Raw genomic sequence first — 12,428 nt, forward strand, 5'->3', positions numbered from 1 at the left:
TACCATTATACTGTAGGGTGACTACACGGTGGGATTTTCTTAGACTTTATAATTTTCATACCACCGTGTCATGTATTTCGCTCTCGTCAAGATATTGTATTAATACAGATAGATTAATTTCATCTTCTATCGGGAAGATAGCCACTAAATTTTAAAAAATCTACACATTCTTTCTGAGTCTAATAATATGAGAGTGTTCATTTAATTAATAACTCAGGCCCCAGAACGACAGACACAATAGAAAATCTATTGTGTCGTGGACCGATCGGGCCGCTTGGGGCTCAATGGGTTAAAGACATAATTATTGTTCATTCTTTTAAGCTTTTTAATCTTTTTATGTCAAGATGCATAATTGGAAATAAAAAATGGACCTTAGCTTTTGTTACATTACATTTGCCTATAAGCTATACCTACAACTTACTATTTATACTTACTTCTGCCGTGGTTTTGCGGTCTGCATGTGAAACCGGTAAAACGGGAGGCACAGCTTACGAAAAACGTTTATCCCAACGCAAAGCGAAGACGATTAATCTATTTACTGTGTTAAGAATCAAGATCACTAACAGGCAATTAATAAATTGGAAAGTGCAATATAATATTCGAATTAATATTAAATTATTTGTATTAAGAATTAACTATCCTAATTTCCCCTAATACATGGTCACCGTTCCACCTGTACAACGTTTTTGTGCGTTCACAATACACCAAATTTCCGATTACCAAACGTTGTGGGTATACCCATTGTGCGATGACAGATTGATGGTTAGCGATATACTTGAAATATGAAACTTATTGCTTATTTTATTTTGTACTGGCTGCTCGCCCCGGGTTCGCCCGGATAGACATTTTTTGTGAGGTTTTCAAGTATCAATCATACTTCTAGTATCTAGAGATAAATCAATAATATAATAAAAATAATAAAATACATTAAAATTAGTGTAACAACTCAAGGACGATATTACTTCACAGAACCATATTGCACGCCTCGTTGCGTATAAGCGAAGCGTTGAGGTGGGTACTACTGTCACTTCGCGCAAAACATCTGATTTTTCAAACTTAAAATGTCTTTATGTATCATACATTGCACTTGTAAGATAATACATACACACACATATTAAGAAAAAACACTATTTTTAACGTTCATGATATTTTTGATGTCATTTTTCTTATTTAAACTAGTTAAAAAACAGTTTTAAAAAGTTCTGTCTTGGACGTCCGTGTGTCTGTATGTGCGGATCCTTTTTCTTGTTAACACGTGATAGCGACCGAAATACTTTACTAATCGAGTCTTTTTTTTTCTCTTACGCTTGAGTATGCTCAGGAATAGAACCCTTTCATTTTTCAGGGTCTGATTCGATGTGGTTTAATTGTTATTAAATAAACAAAAATAAAAATTAATAAATATTTATTAAAAAAAAAATTATGAGGCGTGCACTTTTGGATTTTCCAAATTATTTTTGAGAGGTTTTCCTTGATGGAAATTACAGTTACCTCCCCATATCTTAATCTTAGGAAAATGAAATAAGAAATTAATCCAATTACCTATAGAAGAATAGTGATTATTTGACATTAACTAAATAAAATTTAAAGGTGTATCGTAGCAGGCGACCTCAATTATTTAGGACATTATTTGTTCAAAACCTTTTAGCATAACGTATAAGTTTGTGAATTTATGGAACTTGGAAGTGACGAAGCAAGTTTATTGTTTGGGTCAACTATAGCTGCATCGTAATATGTTAATGGTATCGATAATTTCGTTTATTACCATTGATTAGTAATAAATTTAGCTGGTAACTGTAATGTTGACTTTCTTGGTGTATAACAATCAATAAATGTTGGAAACTAATGATACTGATGTACTTCTATTGAGGAAATAGACTACTTATTTCACTGGATATCTGAACACCTAAAAAACTTTTATTATTTTGATTAATTTTATCTTTAAGCTAAAAGAATCTATGTTATATTTATTTAAGGACCTCATGTATTTAAGGGGTGCGGGTACCTATAGAGCAAAGGCACTTCAAGCCAAAATTACATTTTTCATGGGAGTTGAAAATTGCAGAGCTCGAAAGCCTTTCGACAATTTTAATTTTTTCTCCTTTCAACGATATTATTACATTGAATAATATACAGACAAAAGGCTTTATTTTTATTGTCATGGAATTACTACAAATTCAAATTAACCACATCTAAGCCCAACAATAACCCAGCAAAATTCGTCTAGCATTTTCAATATGCACATATTTTAAGCGCCGCAGCTAGAAATGGAAAAACGGCAAAGGTGCATGAAGATATTTAAATACCGTCTTATTCAAATGTTCGCAAATCCGATTTATTCTCCGCCTTGTTAAGACTTGTTTAACTTAGCATTCCCTTTATTTATTTCTTTGTAGTAAGAAGTTGGACGAAAAAATATAAATTATGCATCGCTTTTAAAAGTTGGGACTTTGAACGTAATTACGGCATTTTTTGAGTTCTGTTTTGAAGACTAACTTTGCCTCGCGGTTTGTGTTGCTGTTAAATTAAGTACTTATATCTCGTCTAATATATATCTATGGCCAGACATCATAAGATTATAAGGTACCTAGTTGTTTATGATGCTGAAAAAATATAAAAATAATGTCATCCGTCCAGTGGTTAGGTATTGGTTTTTCAAATATTTTATGAAATAAGAATTATTAATGTCGTTACAATTTTAAGTAAGGTTCTTGGAGTTCCAGCTACATTTTCGTTTTGAATTACGACATAAAATTGTCCAAGTAGCACAAGTAATAGTTAAATCATAATTATTCAAAGAATGAAAGTGAGACATTATTTTACAGCCGTAACTTGCTGAATCTAAAATAATTTTCAGAACTTAATGTTGATTTAGTTTTTCATAACTTATTTTTCGACGTTGAATGTTAAGGATAAAAAGAATTTTTTTTTATACATTAAAATTTAAATGTTATATAATAATCGTGTCCCAAAATTCAGAGTAGGTATTCATTTTCAGAACTCATCAATATTTTAATTTTTGAAATACACATTTTATAGAGACAATAAATTACTGTATGAAAATAATGTAAAATTGTTTCTTCTTACCAAGTTACTTTCACGTCATCGCAACCATGAAATATTTTCTCATATCCAGCAAACATATTTGAAAAAGCTACACAATTCCCGGACACAAACATAGTTTTTTCAAGCATAAAGAGATAAAAGGAAATCTTTGTGAACATCGTGCGAAATTACGCGTTGTATCGATCGAGCTACTGCATAAATGCATTAGTCTGAAGATAGGCGCCTACGTGGACGAGGTGCAAGGCATAGGCTGTAGCGGAAATATCAATATTCTTTCAAATGCTTTTTTAATTGTTTATTTCGGAAATGAAACTTACGCAGTTATTTTCGGGGTCGACTTGCAGAAGAAATTTTCACTTTTCACTTGGTTTTTGCATGATTGCAGAAAAAACAAATCATGATTGTTTCTTCTTTCCTTAGGTGGGTACTTTTACATAATCGAAACCATAGAAATATTCTCTCATCTTCCACAAATATATTTGAAAGCGCTACAAAATTCCCGAGTCGATCTCCTTTATTGTTGAAGGCACTGATTATGGATCCTCTGCGGTACCTACTAGTACTAGCTCGTATTGCCAAAATTTACTTTTATTGATCATAATATTTGATATGAAAATTAGTGAAAAAAAAAATACATAGCAATATGTGTATTTTCAACCTTTCAACTTTCACAAGTGCCTCCATATTTTCCTCATATTTTCTATTGGTCTTTTATTTGATGGTATCATGCTATTAAAATATAGCTACACACTGACTAATAGCTCAAGGATGGTTCTTATCTTGAAAAACAACGTATGTCGGGGCAGCTATAGTTAATAATACCCTCACTCCCACGCTTGTCTCTCACACCCTATACCACACGGCAGCCGTAAATTTATTCTTAATAAAGCGCTGAAAGGCCGGCCGAAAGGCAGGATGTATTTTTTTGATATCTCCCACTTTGAGTCGAGGGTCCCCGGGGACGGTTGATCCACAACGCTTTGGGATCAATTTGCTGGCGATATTGCCTCATCGTTTATTTATTTTGCTCTTTTTACCAATGTTTTCTGGTTATTGCAGGTGGAGTGGATATCTGGCCTTTTTAACTGACTATCGAAGGACGAAGGTTTATTTTTTAGTTTGCAACAATATGGTCTACGTACTCAACTGTAGTACTTACCTTCTGTATTTCTTAGCTAAGAATGTGCTAATTGTAATAACTAATAAGCTAAACTGGTGCTATGTAAATTTTCTTTTCAATTTTATTACAGGAACATTTTTATTAGGTACAATATACGTCGTTATTTCTCTGAAGATAATTTGATTATAGAAATTAATAAACAATGAAGTGTAAGGATTAAGGAATGCTCCTCCGCGACCGGGGCACTGGGCACAGTATTATTTTCAATGTTTACATTTTATGAAATTATTAATTAGTAGATGTCTTTTATACGAGTAGCTAGCTAATACACGATACGAATGGATATTTCATTTGATTGTTTTAAATATCAAGTTAATTTGGAAGAATGAATTTGAATGACTTAGATCTCAATTACACTGTAAGTTTTAAAGAAAAATAAACAATTTTGTTAATTATATTGATGTTTTTATTTGTAACCATTCCAAGTGATCCTGTTTGAAATTGATCCAGTATTAACGAATAGTTTTTGCCACTTGAAGTTGGTTTCTGTTAATATTATTACCTCAAGGCTTTAGAAAATATATTTGTATCAGAAAATGTCATTTTTCTGTTTTATTTTAAATTTTTATTTTTTAATATACCTAGTTAGGTAATTTTGATTAAAAATGACTTCATTTGAAAACCTTTTAAACAAATTGAACTACCTACCTCAGAAAAGGAATCTCTACCTTGAAATAAAAGAGAGAACTTTATCCACTTGCTTTCTACTATGTCCCTAAACCTTGTCCCTTACATTTGTCAGATGTAAAGAAAGCAGATAGGTACCTCTAAGCTAGAAGCTTTTCGAATTTATAATCTTATAAGACTTAATATCAACTTCAAAGCTTCATAACTCACTTATGAATCATACGAAGTGTTCCCAACAGGAAATGGGAGATCTATATACAGTTTATACAAGGATACGAATAGCTTCCATAAAAACCTCTGGGTGGGCGTGGTTTACGGTGGGCGGGGTGATGGGCGGGGCTTGCTAACTGTGTCAAACACTTGATTCAGGATTTTATACAGTATACTGATTGGATTGCTTTTTATTCTGCTTCTATTTGTTACGTAATTGAAGTCGTGGTATATTGTCGTTTTGTTATTGGATGTATCGTTATTTCTAGAGCTAATGTATTGGAATCAACTGTAGGTTATTAATTAGAAAGGTAATTAATTGATAAACCAAAAGAACATACTTGATTAAAATGAATAAAACTTAGAATCTTCTGTACCTACTTACCTTTTTTAATACCTAATCTTATAACCAAACAAAAAATGATGTCCTAATTCCTAATATTATATCATTATTGTGTGTCTTCAGAAAACATATATGACGGCGCCACCGTCGAAGCTTTAAAAAATAACGAACGGCGAACCGATATAAAGCAGCGCGCGCGCACGACTCGGGTCATTCGTTCGCCGACCGTTGCCGAGTGCACATCTATTACGAGCTTACTATAGCTTATTTGTGATATTTATTTTATTAGTGGTCATAATTGTAATACCAAGTGATTGTATTAAGAAACGACTGTATTGTAAAACTGACATGATTAAAAAAGAGCAACTATGGAGTTTCTTGCCGGTTCTTCTCTGTAGATACTGCTTTCCGAATCGGTGGTAAATAAAGAAATGTTTGAGTTAGAGGTGTTTCTTTGCTCGATTACCCAACGCAACGCCCACAGCTTGAAAATAGATCCACATTCTACACCTTTCGCCGACATCAGAATTGGGATCAAATCGAGCAAATGAGAAAGCACGTGGCGATAACCTGGATATAATTAATGCGTGCGCTGATTAAAAGACAAAATGCCGCAACCACGTGGCACTTCGATCCAGTTTCAACGGGAAGAGGCATCCTACAGATCTACGAGCATACGTGTCACTGAGCAGCCGGTGACAAAGGGAGAGCTCGTTATGTGCGGGCAGGGTGGCAACTTCGCCTCGCGCTGCGCGGATGCCACCGCCGCTCGCACCACCGCGTCGGACCCCGTATCATCGAGAGCAGCGCTTCATCATGACTTCACAAGTCTGGCATCGCAGCGTTATCGCAGTAGCAGTGGCGCGGGCGGTGCGCCTACAAGCCGTGTGGTTCATGGCAGAGGAGGGTTATGGTGTAACGAAACGACGCGTTGGCAGCTGCCACTCGGCACATGTATGAGGCTAAGTGCTGGTGAATCTGGTCAGTCGTACTATTTTTATTACTATGTTTCTGATGTTCTCTTGTAAGAAATCGGTCAGTAGATAACATTTCACTTTGAGTGTGCAATTAGATAAAGAAAGTAAGGTTTTTTAAAATGTAGTAACTTATTTGAGAGAAAAAGAAATTTATTGCCAAAAACATTAATTACAAAATTTATCTTAAAATTAATTGAGGAAAATCGTCACAGCCTCAGCTAAATGCTGCATAAAAACAGCGCTGATTTACAGGCCGTACAGATTTTGTTAAAAGTTGTAACCTACAAAACCAGTGTATAGTTAAATCTTATTTCATTTAACTCGACTTATTCACGCAGTGATGATATTATTAGGTCGTGCGATATTGCTTTACGGTTTTGTAGTTAGTTAAATCTTATTCCATTACATTTAGCCCATCTTAGTTACGCAGTGATAAATTATTATCAGTACCTAGGTCGTGTGACTTGTATTTCACTTATTCAGGGACACGTTTACTTGAGTAGGTAATTCACGTTATTTAAAAAAAAACACTTCGCGGCGTAAGCACTGTCTTCAAGATGAATTAAGTAACGACTTGCTTTAATGTTGGTTAGTTTGTGAGCTAACACTAAAGAAAGAAAGCGCAATAATTTGTACACTGCATCCAGATACTTCAATCGAACGTAAACAATAAAAATTCACTTGTCCGTGTATCGGAACAAAATACAGTATGCGAATTACTTTTAAATTAGTTTCTCAACTACCCGCGTTAGTTCCTTGACTACCCGCATTCATTTCTTGAACTACCTGCGTTAATTTTTATTTAGACTATACCCTTGACAAATAGCAATTAATTGCTACACAAAGACAGCCTTATTGCCATTCGATTAAAAAAAACGAAAAGCAATGCGTTAACTAGTGCTTAGAGGTTTAATAAACTTTTCGTAGGTTTTATTTAGGGTGATATTATTGAGGTCATTTCTTTATAAAAAAAAAAATATTAAGTCGTGAACAATTCACAGTATACAGTTTTTACAATATGCAGTTTTATGAAATGTGGCAGATTTAGTTTGAACGGTAAATCGAGGCATTTAGTTTTGAATTTTTACTTAGATAATTTATTAAGTCCCTATTTAGGCAGTTCATAATACAATGTCACAGATAATTAGCGTGTGTTCAAATAAACATCTGGCGTAAGATTTTATGATTGGAGTACGGGTCTAGATTTGGTTTTAGTATGTAATTTGATTGCTTTAAAATAAAAAAAAGAAAAAAAAAAACTTAACTATCCCATCAACGTTAGGGTCCGTTAAATATTACGATAGTTTAAAAAAAAAATAACTGAAAATAATCTCAAGGTTAATGGCGCATTTACAGTTTACACACTGTCGTCAGAATATAATGTCTGTTTAATTGAATAGAGAAAAGAAAAAAAAAATCCATCCAGGTTTTCTGAAGGTTATTTTGTAGCTTCAAAATACAAGAACGCAAATCCTAAACGTGGAGTATTCGATAGTATAATCGATTTACATTGTGTGCATTTAATGTAATTCCTTGATAATAGTTTATAATATGACTAGCTGCAGTTTCACATCAACTGAATACATCAATTAGGTAGTTGTACAGTAGTTGTTGAGCAGTACATTCTTATTACGTTGAAACTAAAATTTAGCTCAGCCCTTTTAACGTTCGATATGAGATTCACAGATGAGTTTAAGCCTAGACTTATCAATTGTTTTAAGTTGAGTTTTCAAAAGTTAACATACCGTTAAGGAATTTTAACCACATGATTACATTAAATTCAAGTTGGTAAATCATTAAGTTTGAGAACAAGCTTTTGCCACTTTTTGAGTTAACCGGTTACGAATTATTCGTTTTAAACTTTTTAAGATATTGTAATTTTTGCGCTATAGTCAATGATCATAATTAACGACAGGTAATGTCAGATTGATTTAAATTAGCTAAATTACAGAGAGCGTTTTACGACACAGCGTTTAGAAGCGAGGCAGTTAACAGTACGGCGCAGCGGTTGCGTAGCATATGGAGCAACGTAGCATCATCAGCGGCCAATGGTACGGCTCGATGACGCGATGCCAGGATGACGCAGCACAAACGTTGAGGATACGGTCGCGTACCGTTTTACTGATTTGCTGCGGCAACACTCTGTTTTCAGTTTTCATAGTTGACTAGTAGCATACTGACATCTGTTTACTCGTACGCTGTACGAAGTAAATGTGTGTTGTGTCCACACAACACACATTTACGTAATATTCCAATATTACTACGGTAATGTCGTTTATTAGAAGAAAGTGATATGCTATCTGGCATGAGGTCCAGGATAAAAACATGTGTGTTCTGACCGGTCAGTAGGATCGGGGCAGTGTAGGCTGAGGCAGGATGGATGTTATTTTGACAAAAAAAAAAAAGAAAATGAATTATCGTAGTAATGTAGTGTGAGATATTATGGCGTACGAGGACGCAAGTATGACTGTATCGGAGATAACTTGTGTAAAGTAAAAGTTTGTAACGTGGATTATTGTAACGGTAATGATTTAATTGCAGGAATTGTGCGTGCTATCTGGGTTGCAGTCCACGGTAGTTGAGCCTTCATTTGTGGTGAGCGAGCGTCGTGTCTATGTTATGTGGATGTTGTTGGTGTTCTGTAAGGTCAGTATGGCCGAGCGGTATAGTTGTCTAATCCCGGGATGAAATACCGTAGTGCTGTAAAACAAGAAGGGACGTACGAGGACGTACGATTGTCAGTATGGCCGAGGAGTGGAGAGAGTGGAGAGAGTCGTGAGTTTAGATTTAATATTGTTGTGTAAAAAAAAAAGAAAAGAAGGAAAAAAAATAATCCTTAAAAAAAAAATTATGCAAAAAAATTTATGCAAAAAAAAAGGAGAGCAAAAAGAATGGTGCAAAAAAAAGAGAGAGCGAGTTATTGAAGGGAGTCCGGTCCAATAACTCGGCTATAGGGATTGCAGATCCGGTCTAGCACGCTATAGGGAAATCTGGTCTAGCGCAGTAAGCTAAAGAGATTTCCGGACTGGCACGCTAGAGGGAAATCTGGAGAGATTTCCGGACTAGCACGCTAGAGGGAAATCTGGAGAGATTTCCGGACTAGCACGGTTGCTGAAGGGCTTGCCGGACCAGCACATTGTTTTAATTGTCTTGTTCCCAGGTGTTCAGAAGTCGCTCGAGGACGAGCGTATGTCAGAATGGCCGTGACGGCGCCACCGTCGAAGCTTTAAAAAATAACGAACGGCGAACCGATATAAAGCAGCGCGCGCGCACGACTCGGGTCATTCGTTCGCCGACCGTTGCCGAGTGCACATCTATTACGAGCTTACTATAGCTTATTTGTGATATTTATTTTATTAGTGGTCATAATTGTAATACCAAGTGATTGTATTAAGAAACGACTGTATTGTAAAACTGACATGATTAAAAAAGAGCAACTATGGAGTTTCTTGCCGGTTCTTCTCTGTAGATACTGCTTTCCGAATCGGTGGTAAATAAAGAAATGTTTGAGTTAGAGGTGTTTCTTTGCTCGATTACCCAACGCAACGCCCACAGCTTGAAAATAGATCCACATTCTACACCTTTCGCCGACATATACATACCCATACACATACACATAAATATTATAATTATCTACAAAGAAACATTATAAATACAATGCCTAGTTGGTACTGCAGTAATAAGTGCATTATGAGTAGGTAGGTAACCTAGGTAACTATGAACCGTTTGAATCAGTCAGCCATCAACATATCTTCTTATATATAAAAATGAATCGCAAAATGTGTTGGTAAGCGCATAACTCGAGAACGGCTGAACCGATTTCGATAATTCTTTTTTTATTATATTCCTTGAAGTACGAGGATGGTTCTTATGTAGAGAAAACGTAAACATGTACCACGGGCGAAGCCGGGGCGGACCGCTAGTCTATAATAAAATTATAAACATGACACGTTAAAACTAGGTATGTAATTGACTTTAATACCTACATATTTATAAATAAAACAAATACTTAATTTATTAATTGGTCACTTAATAATCAGCTGACTCACATGGTACCTACTTCAAGGTCTCATATCTTTCTTTATATATATAAAATTCTCGTGTCACAATGTTAGTCTGCATACTCCTCCGAAACGGGTGGACCGATTCTCATGAAATTTTCTGTGCATATCGGGTAAGTCTGAGAATCGGCCAACATCTATTTTTCATATGTACCACGGGCGAAGCCGGGGCGGACCGCTAGTATACCTATCTTATATATAAAATTCTCGTGTCACAATGTTAGTCTGCATACTCCTCCGAAACGGGTGGACCGATTCTCATGAAATTTTCTGTGCATATCGGGTAAGTCTGAGAATCGGCCAACATCTATTTTTCATATGTACCACGGGCGAAGCCGGGGCGGACCGCTAGTATACCTATAGATAATTATTTGCGTGCCTCAATGAACTTGTTTCTCTAATTTTAATGTAGCATGTAGGTAATACTATGAGCCATACATGACGTGGTAAGAATACATACAGCAATATTTTCTTAGATATCAAAATATATCAAAACGAGAACAATTTAATATAAGGATGTTGATAAAGCAGCTCCCGAAGTAATTCCTTCAATTTCATCATGTTTATTTAAATGAGCTTTGTATAACAGCGAGAGGTACTTAATATGTTTCTGGAACATTCTTATTATCTTTGCAATATCCTGTTTTCGTTGTATCATGAAAAAAATGGCGACTCATTTTTCTTGCTTTTTTTTTCTTCATATTTTTAGGCTCAAGAGTATCTATAAAATACTTAAAATTAGATAAAAAAGACACATTGTTTTTGAAATATGAAGTCAATAATTTTATTTAATTGGCACTTAAATGTTCTTACACAAAAAATAAATATGAATTACAAATATTGTTGGTTTTACATAATTGACAAAAATAAGTTGTAGCAGTAGTAGTAGTACCTTGTTCTATCCATTTCTATGCGAATTTAAAGGTTTTTTTTTCACGACAGAATACTTACTTTAAGTTTGATCTACCTATTCAATATCAAAAATCCAGTCAAATTCGTTCAGACTTTCTTACAAGAAAACCGAACGTATGCTCAGTTACTTTCGCATGCATTTATATTGGTCCGGGAGCCAGCAGCAGATTTTATGACCAAGTTCCTCTCAAGCGGTAATTAGTAAAATGCATCAAAGTATAGTATTATGAAGCCTCGTGAACGTCAGCTGGAGCTCGGTTGGGGGGAAGAGCGGTTGTAGCCTCCCGTATCAGCTGACGGTTTTTCCACCAAGATACAGCCAGCTGACATATATATTTATCCACAGTTACATATAAGCTATCATCAGGTAAATTTTTGTTTGAGAGGAAATAACGGAAAATAAATTTTTCTTTAAATTTAACTTTCATGTTCGAGACACCAGCTGACGTATAATACACCATGTTGTAACCAGCTGACTATTTTTTTTCGTTGAGATATTGGGTTAGCTACAATTTGACAAATTTTTAGCTGAGAGGAAATGAATGAATGAATGTATTTTTTTTCCTATGTGCGTGGGAGGCTACAACCGCTCACCCCCCCAACCGAGCGCCAGCTGACGTTCACGAGGCTTTATAATACTATACTCTCATGCGTCTGACGAATTATCTCTTGAGAGGAAATAATGAACCAAATTTGCACCTGGCTCCCTAACCAATACGAAGTAAAGGAACGAACATTTATTTTTAAAAGACCACCATAAAACCGTACCGTGCGACATTGTAAACGCACCCCGCGTTACATTTTTCCAATTTCACCGCGGAGGACGTGTCAATAAAAATCCTCTTTTGATTTATTTTTTAATTCGCCATCTCATTTCAATTTATGGCCGCTTTGTACACGCATTTGTATCCACATCTTGTTTCTATGTAAATGTATTATTCTGATCGCTTTTAAGTTATTCTCAAACGATAATTTACATTTAAATGAAATATTGCCAGCTTGTAAACGTTGTGCTGAAGTTTTGTATTTGTGCTTAAATAGAAATGTAAATC

This window comes from Colias philodice, chromosome 11 (genome assembly GCF_061535455.1).
Source record: "Colias philodice isolate Cphi_HAF_F1 chromosome 11, ilColPhil1 Martin Lab GWU primary, whole genome shotgun sequence".
In the NCBI taxonomy this organism is placed as follows: Eukaryota; Metazoa; Arthropoda; class Insecta; order Lepidoptera; family Pieridae; genus Colias; species Colias philodice.